Raw genomic sequence first — 14,820 nt, forward strand, 5'->3', positions numbered from 1 at the left:
AAACATCTTCTTTTTTTTTTTTTTTAATTTCGTTTATATGTATTTGACATCCCATATGGACACTTTGGTCTATACAGTATATTATCTCACTCAAAAATGTATTCCATGCCTGGGAATGTTTTATGATGGAGCAGTGAAAACTTAAGCGAGTACCTGCTAAAGCAATAAACCTGCTAATAAGGCAAGTTTACAGCATGGTGATTTACTCAAATACTGTTCTGTAGAGTGTAAATGAGTCAATAATTATCTGATAAGGAACAGAGTGCAAGTTTTAAATTAATAACCCCTCCAGTGAATAAAACTGTGAATCACAAATGATTATCCAACTTGTTAAAGGAATAAAGTTGTCAAATGAATTCATATCCTGTACACCAAATTATAAAAAAACAATACCTGCACAATTGTCTCTGCTATACAAAAGTCACAGCTGCAAATGCTGGAGATGCTCCTCAGTCAACAAGCTGGTACATGTGTTAGCATAAATAAAGTTAAAATCCTGCAGTAGCCACCTATATTCCTACTTCAGCCCCATCTACAACTATATTTATCACTGCTCTATTTCAGGAACCTGTTGAACACACCTCAAAGCTTGTGGGGACTAATCCAAAACTCACTGAACTCCCAGCTTCAAGACATTTAATTATTCAACCAGAAGATGTGGTTCATGAGCCTAAGCATGACTTGGTACCTACTTCCACTCACACAGGTATAAGGACACTAAAGAAAAATAATTAGATGCTCAAGTAATTCAGTAATGCCCTAAACCCCAAAAGGAATAGAGCATCCAAAAGTCATAGTGAATATTTGCTATTGATTTTAAAAGAATCAGGAATATGTCAGGCACATGAAGACAGCACTGTTTTTCCCACTTAAAATGAGATGTGCACAAGGACCCAATGTGGTCAGATCTTGCAAATGTAATTGGCACAGTTTGACTTACATTATCAGTGTCATCAAATTCCATGTGAGCAAAGTTGCTCAAAGATGTAATAAATTGTCGAGTCTGGCTTTTGTGGATTATCAACTGTATAGGAAAACTGCTTCTTCGACTCAATCCATGGTGTCACTAGCCTAGGTATGCTTGTGTGTGTTACAAAGACTAGAAGGACAAATGCTTGAAACATAACATAAGCAAAACTTTTCTATTATTAGGTACTAACCTTTTCTCAGAGCCTTATAATGCAGAAAAATCTTTTATGATAAAAGGCAAGGTAATTATTCCGTATTATACTGTCCCTTCACCACCTGGCTGCAGTCAATATCATTGCAGTGAGTATTATATCAACGCTAAAGTTAGTACAAGGATAAAATCCCTAGTTCTAAATGTATTGATCTGTTTGTTGTAGAGCTACATGAGCTACATAATAGTTTTTTAGCTACACATAAAGTGCAAATAGGCTAGTAAAAGAGTCTCCAATTGGCAAGTCAAAATGAAGCTCCTAAGTTTGTATCCAGGCACCCCAGCAAACACATACCGTGGTCTAACTGATCCCTTGGCCGTTCTTTGATCCTTTCTAAACTCTCTTGCTCTTTAGCAACAGACTGGTCTAAAGCCCATTAATCCTTTTCCAAGATCAAGGCAAATGCCAGCCCTGGAGACCATTTCCTTATGAATTTACAGACACTTTAAATGTTCCCCTTGAGAAGAATGTCTTCTTCTACTAAATCTTCTACTCTGCTATCAACTCCAGCCACTACTTCCAGCTACATTCTCTTCATGGCTTAGAAGTTCTCCAGCACACTGCTGGGAGAAGCTAACAGGACACCACTTGGCTCTGTTCACCAGTTTGTGTGTTGGCCAAATTCTAGCACGCTATCCAAGCCTGGAAGCCCTGCTGTTCCTCCTTCCTCTCCCTGACCATCCACCCCCCTTAGGTTTCTGGGGAACTGAAAAGAGGCTTAGGAAAAGGTAGAACTGATCACACCCACAGAGTATTGCTGCAAGGCACTGGCCAGGAGTGGCAGAGAGCATTGCCAATGCACAGACGGCTCTGAACCACTCCTTTTGGTTCTGTCAGAGCTCTGCCACCACAGTGCTACTTTGAATGTTCTATTTACTTTCCATTTCAAACACTGCAGTGTACTATCTTTGACAGTTTTCAACAGCATTGAACAGTGCTTTCCCAGTAATTACACTACCCATAGGACTCCACTGAGCCCATGTTGTAGGAAATATTGCAAATAATGACATCATGTTTTTAAATCATTAGGGGTGAAAGCATTTAGGAGTGCTGAATTACTATCATTTTTTAAAATTATAAAATAGGACCTTATGATGATCCACCCTCAAGGATACATATTTACTAGTCATTAGTCACACTTCCTTCTCTGGTTAATAAATAAGCCTTGTACTTACTAAAACTGCAAGCTTTTCCCTCTAAGGATGCTAATTCTAGTAAAGAAATGAGTAGCTGGACACCAGTGATATACTCTGTTTTGCCAGCCAGCCTTGCGTATGCCTAAATGTACCTAAGGAGTGCACCACTGAAACACAGGGCTGTGACTCCTCTATATGGGTTTGTGATAGTTGAAAGCATTCCTTATCCTTACCTCTCTGCTCTGCCTTTCTGTTGGAGATTCCTGCCCCTGCAGCAGCTGATAAAAACATGTGCCTGTTTCTCCACCGCTGCAGTTCACGGCCTGCCATAGGCCAGCTGAAAATTGCCCCTCTTAGTGGTTTATGCTAATACATGCTGGATGTATTGCAGCAGCTTGAGACACTGGGGGACAGCTGTCTTAAGCAGCAACAAGATCCACTAGAACTCATTTGTCAGCACAAAATAGGAAAAATCCTCGGGCTCTGTGCACATTGCCACATCAAGGCGCTACTCTGGACACTTTGGCAGAAGGAATCAAGTTCAAGTGGTCACCACAAGAACAGTCTCTGTTCATCTGCACTCAGCAAAGGAGCATCAGCTAGGCTGGATCCAGATACCTCACAGCTGCACAGGAGAGAAAATCCAATATGTGGCAGAACCCCCTAGTCTGGAGGAAAACCAGCAGGGGATAATACACAGGCAGTGCCAGCAAATAACCTACAAAAGACCATGAAGTGTCTTTAGCCCAAAAAATAGGATGAACACCAGCCTTTTCCATAAATATTTGCCATTAAGAAAAAACCCCACACTTTTCCCCAGATGCAGTAACCATGAGTGCAGTATGGAGAGGGGACAGGAGAAATTTTGTGCAGTGGACTCTCACTCAGTTCCTTCCCTGCTGCCGGCTGCAGATGGGGGAACACAACAAACGACAAACACAGCAGAGGAAAAATCTGTACTTGTATTTTGACAGCGGCAACACAAATGCAAGGTTAATGACAACACATACCAAAAACTGGGTTAGCAATTCCACAGCAGGCAAGTTATTAAAAAGCCAACCATGCTTTACTGCCATCACCAGTCTAAGTCAGAAAAATATGAGACTTAGTAGCCTTGTGGCTGTCAAGTTTTAAAAGTCTTGCATTGCCCATGCTTTGGAGAAATATCTACATAAACAATACAGTTTTAATGCAACATTATATTCACATCAAAATGAAAGCTACAGTCCTGTAATATGCCTTTCTTAATATATTCCACGGGGAAACTACATTAATACAGCATTATCATAGGAAATTTAAACACGTAACAGGCATGAAATTCAAATTTGCAAATTTACAACTGTAACTTATCCCTCTTGCACATAATGAAGTTTCCTGTATTAGTGTGTAAGCTTTTAGATTTATACTTCCGTATTTATGACCAGCGTAGACAAATTACAGTTGCTGCAGGGAACATAATTTTGAATTTCTTGGCTGCCATGGCTTAAAATTCACAGTCACAATGTTCCTTCCCTATTATAAGTTTTCTACCCCTCCCTTCATCAAATGAATTTTTTTCTCAGTATATATAGTAAGTTCTATATATTCATACATGTATATACACACACACATACACATTTTTATGTGTAAACACACACACATCTTCAAAGAAGGGAGTGGAGAAATTTCAAAAGAGAACTTCCATAAAGTCTGATAAGCAAGTATAAAAATATGTTCTGAGATTGAGGTCTTAAAACCAAAGCAAATGGACTAGTCTGGGACTGATGCACTGCTCTGTCCTTCTGTGGAGAATGGCAGAAACACTTTAGCTTCCAGTGATGCTCTGAACTTCTCAGGAAATGAACACAGAAGTATAATCAGCCCTTTTTGGAGAGCAGGATCAGTAAAAGATTGTTTTCATACGTGCTTCACTGTTCATCTAGCACTTGCTGTTTGCCATCATGGGAGACAGCATTCTTGAGCTGGATGGTTAGGCATAGCATAACAGGTCTTTTCTCTTTAAGAAAATTGCTTTTTTCATGGCATTCTGGTAATGACAATATTACCAAACCTCCTTTCTTTAAGTGACTTTTCATCTTAAAACAAGTATGAAGGACAGCATAAAAGTGTTGAACTACTGAAGAGAACTGGGTGTACATCAACTTAGATACAACTTCTCTTAGGTTTTGCAGCAGTGTTACTCAAGTCTTCTACGGGCTTCACAGCTGGGGGAAAGGAAACGATTGCCTAAACATTCCCACAGCCATCCCATTTTCCTCCCTTTTTACTTTCTAAGTAGCCTTGTTTCTTTCCAATCCTAAAGGTTATAACTTGTCATGGTTGACATAAATGTTTGATTTCTAAGTTGTGTTTAGGAGCCCTGGTTCTGACACTGCTCTTGTTTGAGTTGAGAACTCAAGAAAAAGTTGCCACTAGCCACGAGGAGCATTTGCCTACAGACACTGAAGCTGACTGGACTTGTCAACACACACCCACAGGTCAAATCAATCAAATAATATCCCAGTTTCCACTTCAACTAGTGCAGTTCACAGCCCTTCATAAGGGTGAAAAAGGGGGAGGGATGTCAGACTCCCCTCTAGAGATCAATACCTTGAAGAAAATCATATGTTTGGCAGAAAGACCAACCTGTTTGTCAGTAGCAGCAGCCTGCACAATTAAAACAGCACTGGGTTACAAGTCATTGCTGTTCCTTATCTTGGCAAAGAACTCTCTTTGGCTTTACCTCCTTCATCCATGAGGAAAAACAATCATGAAACTGAAGAACAACGATCATGAAATTATGGAAAAACAGGAAGTACCTTGTAGAAAATATAAGAATGAAAACAATGTTTTCAAGAAACACGGTAAATTAAACTGTTGTCAAAAGTGAAATATTTATTTCCTGCTAATAGGGAGGCCCAGAGAAGGCAGAGTTACTGAAGGCCTTCTTTGCATCAGTCTTTACTGACAAGACCGGTCCTCAGAGATCTTTGACCCAGGAGACCAGGGTAAAGGAATCTTGAAAGGCAGACTTTCCCTTGGTAAAGGAGGATTGGGTTAGAGAATACCTAGGCAAACTGGACATCCTCATGTCATTTGCTTCCTTCAAAAAGGGTAAGAAAGAGGACCCAGGGAACTACCAGCCAGTCAGCCTCACACTGATCCCTGGAAAGCCACCACACTCTGGAGGCAATCTCTATCTGTATGGAGGACAAGAAGGTCATCAGGACTAGTCAGTATGCTTTCACTACAGTTAAGTCATGTTTGACCAACCTGATTTCTATCTACAACGAAACAACTAGCAGGATGAATGAGGGGAGAGAAATGGATATTGTCTATCTCAAACTTAGCAAGGCTTTTGACACTGCCTCTCAAGACATCCTCATAGGTAAACCCAGGGAGTGTGGACTGGATGAGTGGACAGTGAGGTGGACTGAGAACTGGCTCAAGAGCAGATCCCAGAAGGTCATAATTAGTAGCACAGAGTCTAGTTGGAGGTCTGTCACTAATGGTGTCCCTCAAGGTTCAATCTTGGGCCCAGTGTTGTTTAACTTATCCATCAATTACTTACTTGAGGAAATAGATTCCCCCTCAGCAAGTTCACTGATGACACAAAGATGGGACAAGCGGCCAATACTCCAGGGTGCTGTGCAGCCCTTCAGAGGGACTTTGATAGGTGGAAGAGATGGGCAGAGAGGAACCATCTGAAATTCAACAAAAGCAAATGCAGGGTCCTGTACCTGGGTAAGAATAACCCCTTGTACCAGGACAGGCTGAGGACTGACCTGCTGGAAAGCAGCTCTGCGAAGAAGGACCTGGGGGTCCTGGTGGACAACAAGCTGGCCCTGAGCCAGCATGTTCTTGTGGACAAGAAGGCCAGTGGTATCCTAGGGTGCATTAGGAAGAACATTGTTAGCAGAGAGGTGGTCCTGCCCCTCTACCCCGCCCTAATGAGGCCACATCTGGAGTTCTGTGTCCAGTACAAGCAGGCCCAGCATCAGGCTACAAAGATAATCTGGGGACTGGAGCATCTGTTTTATAAGGAAAGGCTGAGAGACTTGGGCCTCTTCAGTCTCAAGAAGGGACGACTGAGAGGGAACCTCATCCATGTATAGAAGTATCTGAAGGAGGGGGCCTCAAGAGGACAGAACCAGGGTCTTCTTGGTGGTGCCAAGCAACAAAACAAGAGGAAACAGGCGGAAACCAATGCATAGGAAGTTCCACCTGAATATAAGGAAGAACTTCTTTACTGTGGGGGTGACTATGCACTGCAAAAGGTTTTGGAATTTCCATCACTGGAGATATTCAAGAACAATCTAGATACAATCCCGTGCAGTGTGTTTTAGGATGACCCTGTTTGACCAGGAAGGTTGGACCAAATGATCCACTGTGGTTCCTTCCAACCTAACCCCTTCTATGACTCTACACCCAGGTTGAGCAGGGAGGTGCTGTGGGGCACAGACTTGACTTTCTAGCTAAGTCTCAGCACTTAGTGTGAGATGACACAGCTGCTGCCTAGTCAAATCTGTGGATCAGGTTCCTCTCTGCTGTGCAGTGCATGCCACCATGTAAGCTCTGTCCCCTTCCCACATAAGTTACACCCTATGGGGTCTTGTTGAAGATAAGACTTTCTCTCTTGAGCCACATTCCAGGTTCCCTCAAGGTCAACAACAAGAAAGAGTTTAGTTGCTTATATTCTGCCTAAGTAGTCACCAGGCAGTTCTGCACATTATCTCATTTAGTCACCTTTTCCAATGCTAACCAAGCACCTTTGATCAGGAAGGCCCCCTGAAGTCTCGTCACAAATGCACACACATGCACAGGAACAAGTACAAACTTTCTTGCACACTAAAAGTTACAGCTTATTATAGAAGAGCCTGCTTGACAAAGGAAAGTCAACACCTACTATGACATTGAAAAAATTAAGATGGGTAACAGTCAATGAAGGGATTAAACTTCTTTCATAAGCTGTTCCACCTTTTCCAAGCAACAGGAAGAATGGACAGCAGGACTGGTACTGCAGCAGACTCAGTGAGTAGAAAGCTTGCCTTTACACACGTTCATCCAAAAGTAATGCTAGTTACTAAGCCTCTGTGGTCTCAGCAAAAGGGACACTGCATTCTTACATACAATATTATTTTAAAAGGCAACAACTTTATTTTAAAGTCAAGTTCGTTTAAATTTGTCATGAAAAATGTTTCAAGTTTAAAGTCACAATACACTTCTCTAAATGCAAATATGTATTTTAAACTGATTTGTGGTTAAAACTCTAAAAAACAATGCATGGTTTTTGAGAAGCTTTCCAGAAAGGATCACTTCTATTGCCATTGAAAAGGTTATTTTTATATGATTAGTAAGGAATTGAAAAAAAATCAGGAAGGACATAAAAAAAGAAAGAATTGACCTAATCCTATTAAAAGCAGGGATGTTGCAGTGTACACAGCAGAAAGATTTCCAGACACCCATTCACTTGGGCTTTTGGATATGCCTTGCCTCTTGTGATCTGATTATAAGAACCACCAAAAGATAAATACAAATTATTCCTAAATACCAGTGATGGACTCCACACTCTGTATTTAACATGGCAAAAATATTTTCTCATTTCCCTAGAACAGAATAGGACTCACAGGGAGAATCACCAAAAGCGATGTCTCTCTACTATTCACCCATTTCAGCTTCTTACAACCCCCTTTTGAAAGCATCTGGGTGAAGAAGAGATTAGCCTGACATTTTCCTATAGCAGTTCAATGTCTACTGTGGAGAAATATGCTTTTTTCTCATGCTTCTTTCCCAACCTCCCAGTTGACGGCCTACTGAGCTAGTTGGTTTCATGGTGCTAATTAATCTTCTCCCATTTCAATCACAGATATATCACTGCAGAACAACTAAAAACCAGGAAATGCTTTTTCTGTTATCTCTTTTCCATTTGAGCAATTGCTGCCACAGAACTGATGTGACACAAAGTGCAACAGATGGGACAATCCCTATTATGTTGTGGTGTCATCTATAGAAAATGAGTGAGCCAATGTCCTGGGGAAGGAATCCAGTGAGTTGGAATCACCAATATGGTAAAGTGGATTCTCACACCAAACCTAATAATTAAGACTTTTGACTGCCTTTTGTACAGGCTGTCTATATTCTGTTGTTCCTACCAAAATATCCCACCCCACAGGCAAAATCACTCTATTAGGTTTTTTGTAGCAGTGGCAAAAAGGGCAGAGAAGACACAGACATCAGAAAACAAACCATCAACAAATAAAGACTGTATGCATCAGTCCTACACCCCTCTAATAGGTATCTACCATGTCTGCAAGGAACAGGTAATAAACTGGTATAAGTCAGCAGAAACCCAAATTCTCAGCAGATACTAAGAATTTCCTCTTCAGCAGTGCTGAGCATCTGCAATTCCTGCAGAAAGCATTGGCTGCTGCAGGCATTCAGTGTTTGCCATGCTCAGAAGTCAGGTTCCCTCCTTTCAAGTGGTTTGGTTTGTATGGGTTTTTTTCATTATGCTTAATAATAACGCTGAGATAAATAGCTCAATGGGGTAAAATATGGCACCCATCAACAATTCATATAAAAGAGTTATATCTAAATAAAGAAGGCAAGTATTTGGAAAGAGACTGCAGCAATATGAAGATGTATTTCTTCCAAATACATAGCATAACAATGGAAACAAAGCGCACCCAATATTTTATTTCAGCTTAGATGAAAAACCTCATATAAAGCACTGTTGATTGTATTTCCTATTCTGCTCATTATATTCACCATTCCAGAGAGTTATTGTTTAAATTGCAGAAACTCTAGAACACTTGAATATGTCTTACACCAAAATAAGCTGGCATCACAAATCTTACAGGCACATGCAACACCTGAAAAAGTCCTTCTTCCCACTTAACAAGCCGTACTTCTTTTTTTCTCTCTCCTTCCTAAAAAGCATAGAGATTTCCAAAACAACAGCAATGATGTATTGGCAGATATAACTTCAGATATAACGCTCTGGACACTGTTATGCTACAAAGGTATGTCCTAACTTTTCTACACTTCTAGACTCATGAGCTAATTTGTACCATCTGGAAAATACTACTGTAAATACTGCATCTAAAAATCTATCCTTCTAGGAAATTAAAAGATCCCAATTGCCATGTATAGCAATTTACCTGAGCAGGTTACTAGTGCTTTTGAAATATTCTTATGATTTCCACTGCCAGTGAAAGAGCTCTGTTTCCTTCTTGACTTTGGAAAACTGCCCAAGTGGCATTGGAAAAGACTGCTCAGGGAAGTGGTGGAATCACTGCCAACACTATCCCTGGAAGTGTTCAAAAGGTGTGTGAATGTGGCATTTGGGGACATGGTCTAGTGGTGAACATGGTGGTGCTAAGATAATGGTGATCTTGATGATCTCAGAGGTCTTTTCCAACCTTAAAGATTCTATGATTCTATGACTCTTTAGTTTCCAGAGTAGCCAGCTTCACTTTTTTCCCCACTTAAGTACTGAATTCATACAAAAGTTCAAAATCAATAATAAAACACCAAGGTAGTGTAACAAGCTAAAACCAATATCGAACTTTAAAGAACAGTAGGTAAGCTAGAGAGAAACAGAAATAAAAGACTCTCCTTACTTGTCCAATACTCAGAAGAGGGAGAAAAGCCTTCAATTTTTCCTCTCAGACAGACCCTGAGAGTTCCTAAAGCTATATACTCTTGTTAAAGAGTAACAACACTTAGAAACAGAAAATTACAAAGAAGCCATTAGCTGAGAACAGACCAAGCACAAATAGCACAAAAAGTACACTAAGCATTTCAGTATGTAATGACAAAATATAAAGAACATTTAAATCTCTACAAGCAGAATCCTGGTGCAGAACAGGTATTTCTTTAATGCCTTTCCTTATTTTACAAGAATCAGAAAATGGGTTCACTATTGCTGATTTAAGAGAACAGGTTACATGAGGGAACAATTATGCAAATTGGATTTAACACATGTGCAGGAGCAGGAGGACACAAGCAATCCTCAAAAGAGGGGCCTTTTCCCCCGTGATTAATTTTTATAAGATTGCAAAACCAAATCCTCTGCAGCATATGCACCCCAAAGCACTACTTACTTGTCACATTTTGTTTTAGGCTGTCATTGCTATGGTTCATGTGTCTCTCACACTAACAAGATGACGGAAATTGAGGACGGGTATGATAAGAATAATACGGTTCTTCCCAACTGTGCCTTCTGTCGTTTGGCTATTCTCTGTAGCCTAATTCATATTCTGATCAGAGAAGTGGTAGCTGAAAATCAGGGGTTTTTTATTAACACATGTACTTCAAAAGGTGCTCCTGTTCACGCATACACACATACACAGATTGTTCTCCCCAGCCCTCATTTCCCAGGGACACTCCACAGCTGAGCTGCAATGTCTAATCATACTGCAGAAGATGACTGTAGGGGTTTAGGCATGATTTTAAAGATCACTTTATCAAAAGCTCTTTGAAAGGTATATCTTTTGCGTGTAAAACATTGGCACAAATGTTAAAAGAGCTAACAAGTAAACCATGTATGACAAGCCCTATCTTTTTATCCAACACTGGAAAAAAACAATTAGAGCTTGTTTCCTACCGGGTTTGACATCTCTTTTGTTTGCTTGTTTTTCCCCTTTGTATTTCTGTGGTTGTGTGTGCATACCAACACATACCTGTACCTTTGAGGACACATACTTGCATAGTGTGTGCTTAGGTACGTCTTAAACAGAAGTTTATTCTTACATCGAATGCGTAACATATACTCACAAAGATGTACTAAACCCTGCTAAAGGCATGCGGATATTCAGACTGTGATAATTACCTAGGACTGCCAGCCAGAAACCAGGGTCCCAGTAGGCAGATGGAGCACAGAACAGTAACTCCTGTCCTGAAGAACTTTCCACCCTACGGTAGCTTGGAGAAGACATGCAGAGGCAGGAGGTACAAGAGAACTACAACTGTAAAGAGCATGGAAAACAGAAATATTGAGTAGGGAAAATTGAGTCAGTTCTCAGGTCAAGGTTAAAGCCTAAAGTCATAATTGTTGTTGTGCCATCCTCCTAATCAGAATTCTGTTATTCACAGTGTAATTAAACCAATATTGAAAAAATATTAGCAAGTGTGTAAGGGTTACCCATCTTACCAGCTACATACTTTTGTAGACAATATGACTGAAAGCTCTGAACATCTGTGGATTCCTGTCAAAACCGCCAGCAGCTGGTTCTAGCTTCACATAACCAATATGAAATCTATTGTTATTTTAGATTTCCAGGTTTACTCCTTCACCTAATACTAATTTAATGTGGGTTTCAGTATATTTATCACTGCTTGAAATTGCTCCATGGCTTATTTAAGCACTATGTATCACCATTATACTTCATCATTTGGGATGCAACAAAGATTGGTTGATATATTCAGCAATGGAATTACTCATTTCTGAGCTATTTGTTTTGAAGAGCCTCAACCAGTCAAATTGCAAATATATGAGGCTTAGAGATCAGAGCAAACCACAGTAACACATGCTTTTTGAAGCCTATTGCAGATTTTGCTAAGTAATCATTTAGATAGTATCAGGTGTACTTTGACTGGGTTGCATTGGCTTCTGCCTACAAAAAAAAAGACATCAGCAGTAAAATGATTCTACTGACAGGAACTGTACAGTGCAGCAGCATTCATAACTGGAAATTCATCTACCTCATGTTGAAGTGAGCTCAAAATGCAGTCAAGGCTACAGTAGCTTCTTTTTCCTTAAAAAACAAATTGGAAGGAAGTCTCTAGTGGTCTGCTCTCAATTGCTGGGAATGTCCTTCACTCATATTGATGGCACACCTGGGTATACCACATTCTCTCCGTATTCACCCCTCAACCTTTATACTGCCTCCAAAAACAAAAGTGCTGTCTCTTCAATTGTGCTGAGGGCATGAAGCAACACTGAGAAGTGGATCTGATAGGGCACTGATATGGCTTTTAGGAACTGCAGAGGAAAAAGGATTCCCTGAGTCACCTCACAGTGTAGCCACAAAAGCAGCTTCTGTGGTACCTCTTGAACACCAAAGCAAAACAGTATATGGGAACATGGGTACATGGGAAAGAAAAAAAATTATGCTTCTCATCCTGATACTGTGAGAACCAAGGCTATGGGAACAACTGGTAGAGAGCAGTCACAAACCCACAAAAATCCTTCAAACAAAGAAAAGTTTCAACTGCTGTCTCTGGACCTGCAGTCAAGAGAGGACATCTTCCAGGTGGACACACTGGTATTTCACATCGCTAGCTTTCAAAAACCTCCATGGCATTTGCTCAGCTTGTTAGTAAAGCCCTGGACCTCCCACATAATGGAAAATTTGAGGAAATACATAATTACATCTAGGTTTTAGAATTACTTGCCTTGTCATAAAAATTCTTCTGCTGACTAAAGTGTGTGTTAGCACAGACAACTGAAAGTAAGGATGAAATATTTTTGCTCTTTGTACATATATTTACATATACACATATACTCCACCCACTCTAAACAAATTCCAACTGGGACAGTTGGCACAGAGCAGAAACAAAGCAGAAAACGAAGCAGAAAGCTCCTAACATCCAGAAAGAACAGCTCAACCAGTTATTTTGCTTAAAGTCACCACCACCTAGACCAAATCTACTATTGGGATAAGTTAACAGAGGTGAACAAGAGAGCTTTCAAATATTCTAAGACTGTAAAAACAACATAGAAATACTTTCTGTATTTTCAAGGAACATAGGTGAAAGAGAGGAAGACTGCAGCATTTGCTAACAAACATCATAGGCTTCTCTGTACATCTGACTATTACCAAGGTGGCTGCTAAATGTATGCTATGGATTTACCCTTTGGTACTCCAGCAGACAACAGATAGAGATAGTACATAAGATAAATATCACTAACTAATCTAAGCACAAAGGGCTATTGACATTTTTTTATTTATTCATTTTATTTACTTAGAAAAGTACAAGCAGAAAGGAATTAAACAATTGCTGATTTGTTCAGATTCAGTGGGAGGCTATCAGTGAAATTAGACTGTAGTGGGTAGGTGGAGGGATGGAAACAGGGTATGCAAGAAAACCTGCATCACTGGTATTAGCTCAAAGGGCAGCAGCTAGTTTGTCGGAAACTGCATCCCTTCTCAGTAGTTGTTTTTACTGAGAGTAATATGCTCTCAGGAACATGGTGTGACTCATGGGGTGGTCCTGTGCAGGGCCAGGAGTTGAACTTTGATGATTCATGTAGGTCCCTTCCAGCTCAGGATATTCTGTGATTCTGTGAATATCATCTCAGTGCAGCCCTACTCAAGGGGCTGGGTTCTGACACACTAAATGTTTCACAAATCCAGAACCAAAATTTGAAGTCTCAAATCATCTCATCTCAAAAACTCATCTCATCTCATCTCTCATCTCAAAACTGATGATAATACTTTAAAGTAAAAAATTGTTTTGATGGCTTGTGGTCATAATTTTTGTGGCCACTCATACTTTTTGATCATTCAAAAGGAGATCAATAGTAGATGTGTACAGTACAAAACTCAGGAAGATTTTCTGATTATCCAGAAAAAGACTTCTGCATCAGTCCCAACAGGTTTTTTTTCCTCAAATTTACTCTCCTTTCCTGTGTCTTTCTCCCCTTTTCACCCCACCCCCCACAACTTGCTTAAACTTAACTTTAAACCAGAATTTTTCATATTGCCCCAATGCCTGAAGTACAGCACTTTTCTCTTCTACCTTCCTCTCACTTTGTCTTATATCAGTGGTTTGATTTTTCTTGTATTTAGTTTCATGTGTCTGTCCATCCTGTCTCCACATTCCGAACCCCTATTTTCTTCTTTCCTTACTGTGTTTTCAGCCAACTTTCTTTAGTTGAGAATGGGAACTTAAGGCCTGTTTACTCTCTAGATGTTTGCTTGTTGACTTTCTTTACCCAAGTGTTGATCAATAAAACTGGCTTAGAACAAAGATGTTGCAACCAAAGTTTGTGGTTTCATCAGATTAAACTCTTCTTGCTTATAACAGTCATTTTGAAAGTTTCCACTGCTTCAGCCCTGCAAGGTGCTGATCACTCTCAGCTGGATCCCAGAAAGTATGGAGATCTCTGACCTGAAACTATTTAGGCATTTAGGTTATATTTGATGGAGCACAGGAACTATCCCATTGATTTAAATAGAACTACTTGCAAGTTTAAAGCTCAGCATGTGCTTCAGTACTTTGCCTGACTGGGGCCAGAGGGCTCAGGTTCCCAGAGCTTCAATACCAGCACTACCTACAAATGACACAAGATAGAACATCCTGATGAGAAGATGATCAAGTGATTTTTAATCCAATTGTGCAGCTTTGCAGCATCTCTGCAATGAAGAAGGTGGTTTTGCTTGCTTTCCATGCATATCCAACACTAAAAAGAGAGTTTCATGATGTTCTGTAGAGCATAAAAAACCTGAGATGATATACAGCACTGTGAGGTTTTATTGACATTCATTTAAGAAGATCTACGTAAGTCACTTTTAGAA

At 40.1% G+C, this 14,820-nt stretch overlaps 1 protein-coding gene across 7 annotated transcripts in view; it reads right to left on the reverse strand.

Annotated features, from left to right (window-relative positions):
* Positions 1–14,820, reverse strand: part of FARS2 (phenylalanyl-tRNA synthetase 2, mitochondrial) — a 233,522-nt gene that overhangs the window by 78,309 nt on the left and 140,393 nt on the right. The gene's annotated exons all lie outside the window — the stretch shown is intronic.

Source organism: Manacus candei, unplaced genomic scaffold (genome assembly GCF_025592945.1).
Source record: "Manacus candei isolate 608988 ecotype Guabito, Panama unplaced genomic scaffold, ASM2559294v1 h1tg000049l, whole genome shotgun sequence".
Classification (NCBI taxonomy): Eukaryota; Metazoa; Chordata; class Aves; order Passeriformes; family Pipridae; genus Manacus; species Manacus candei.